Raw genomic sequence first — 2,018 nt, forward strand, 5'->3', positions numbered from 1 at the left:
GTGAATGGGTGGACATAAAGTCTGTTATACAGAGTAAAGTAAGTCAGGAAGAGAAAAACAAATGTCATACATTAATGCATATATGTGGAATCTAAAAAGATAGTACAGATGAGCCTGTTTACAGGGCAGGTATGGAGACACAGAATAGAGAATAGACATGTGGACACAATGGGGGAGGGGGGCAGAAGAACTGGGAGAGTAGAATTGACATATACACACTATTGTGTGTAAATAGATAGCTAGTGTGAAGCAGCTGGGTAGCACAGGGAGCTCAGCTCAGTGCTCTGTGACCTAGAGGGGTGGGATGGGAGTGGGTGGGAAGGAGGTTCAAGAGGGAGGGGATATAAAAATCCAACTAATATTTTGGCCAGCCCAATATGACTAAAGCCCTAATGGAGGCTAAAAAAAAAAAGAATGAAAGTGTTGAGCATTCATCACAGATATTCATCCATAGATGAGGAACTCTCTACGTTTTCCCTTGTGATTAATTGAGACTCTGAATTTCAAATTCCATCCATACCTCCTGCCTCGAAACTTGGAGTCAGAGGAACCATCTCCTAGCCAAGCTCTGCCTCTCACTTGCTCTTCATTGTTGAGCAAGTCACTTCTCTCCTAGTTTTCTGGCTTGTTAAGCTGTTGAATATGATAATAGCATATTCTCTGTCAGTTTTGTGAGAATGAGACAAAAGTACAGAAGTGCCTAACATAATATCTGACACAGGAGTAGGTATGTAGAAATATTAGTTTAATCTCAACTGCCACACTCCAAAAAGACTTTCCTCCACTTTTTACATGGGAAAACAAAGGTTCAGAGAGATTTGTCATTTAAATTACCTATTTTAAGTTCACTCCTTGCTGGAAATCACTAGGCACTTGCCTTATCTCTCCATGGTTGCCTGCATCTCCTGGTTCCTCAGGGTGTAGATCATGAGGTTGAGCACAGGGGTCAAGACTCTGTAGCTGATGGATGCAGCCTTGTCCATGGAGAAGGGAGTGAAGGGTCAGGCATAGATAATAGATATAGGGAATAAAGCTCAGAGACACGACAATGATGTGAGTGGTGCAAGTGGAAGCTGCCTTCCTCCTCGCCTGCCCAGAGTGGGACCTCAGCATCGCCAGGATGACAGTGTAAGAGATCAGAAGGAGGAGGGATGAGATGAGGACCAGCATCCCATTGTCGGAGATCATAAGGAACTCCAGGAGGGAGGTGGCCATGCAGGCAAGTCTCAGCACTTGTGGAATGTCACAGTAGACGTTATCTAGGATGCTGGGGCCACAGAAAGGTAATGTGAGCATCAGAGCCAGCTGGACAATGGAGTGGACAAAGCCCCATACCCAGGCAGCCACCTCTAGACCCACACACATTTGAGAGTTCATGATGGTGACATAATGGAGGGGCTGGGAGATGGCTACGTAGTGGTCACAGGCTAACACTGGGAGGAAGAAGACAGTCCCACCTCCCAGAGAGTGGAAGAAGATCTGGGTCATGCAGCCCTGGTAGGGAATGGTCTTGGTGTCATGCAAGAAGTCCACCAGCATCTTTGGGAAAGTGACTGTAGAATAGCAGATGTCTATGACAGACTGATTTCAGAGAAGAAGATACATGGTTATGTGGAGCTGAGAGTCAGTAGTCACTGTGACCATGATGAAGAGGGTTCCCACAATGGTGATGACATAGACAAATGGGAACACCACAAACAGGGATTTCTGGAACTCCTCCATCTGTGAGAACCCCAAGAGAATAAACTCTGACACTTGTATGATATTCTATGTTTCCATGGGACCTTCCCCACATGCCTAGAGAGAAACCATGCAAAATGAAAACTGTAACAATTCAATCATTCTCCTTTAGAGAGTTAGGATTCAGTTGATCAAAGTCACTGTTGAGTACCACTCCCCAAGTAGAATTTAGAAGAGCCTTTCAAGGAGATAAATATATATTTCAAGGCTTTCACACTCATCTCCCTAACCACACCCTACATTGTATTACAAGCATTAATACATTACATTAATTGTAC

The 2,018-nt window shown here is 44.4% G+C and overlaps 1 pseudogene; it reads right to left on the minus strand.

The window, feature by feature from the left end:
* Window positions 1-430: 430 nt before the first annotated feature.
* On the minus strand, window positions 431-1,779 carry LOC122450843 (annotated as a pseudogene).
* Between the last annotated feature and the right edge of the window lie 239 nt (window positions 1,780-2,018).

The sequence above is a fragment of the Cervus canadensis genome, chromosome 1 (assembly GCF_019320065.1).
Source record: "Cervus canadensis isolate Bull #8, Minnesota chromosome 1, ASM1932006v1, whole genome shotgun sequence".
Classification (NCBI taxonomy): Eukaryota; Metazoa; Chordata; class Mammalia; order Artiodactyla; family Cervidae; genus Cervus; species Cervus canadensis.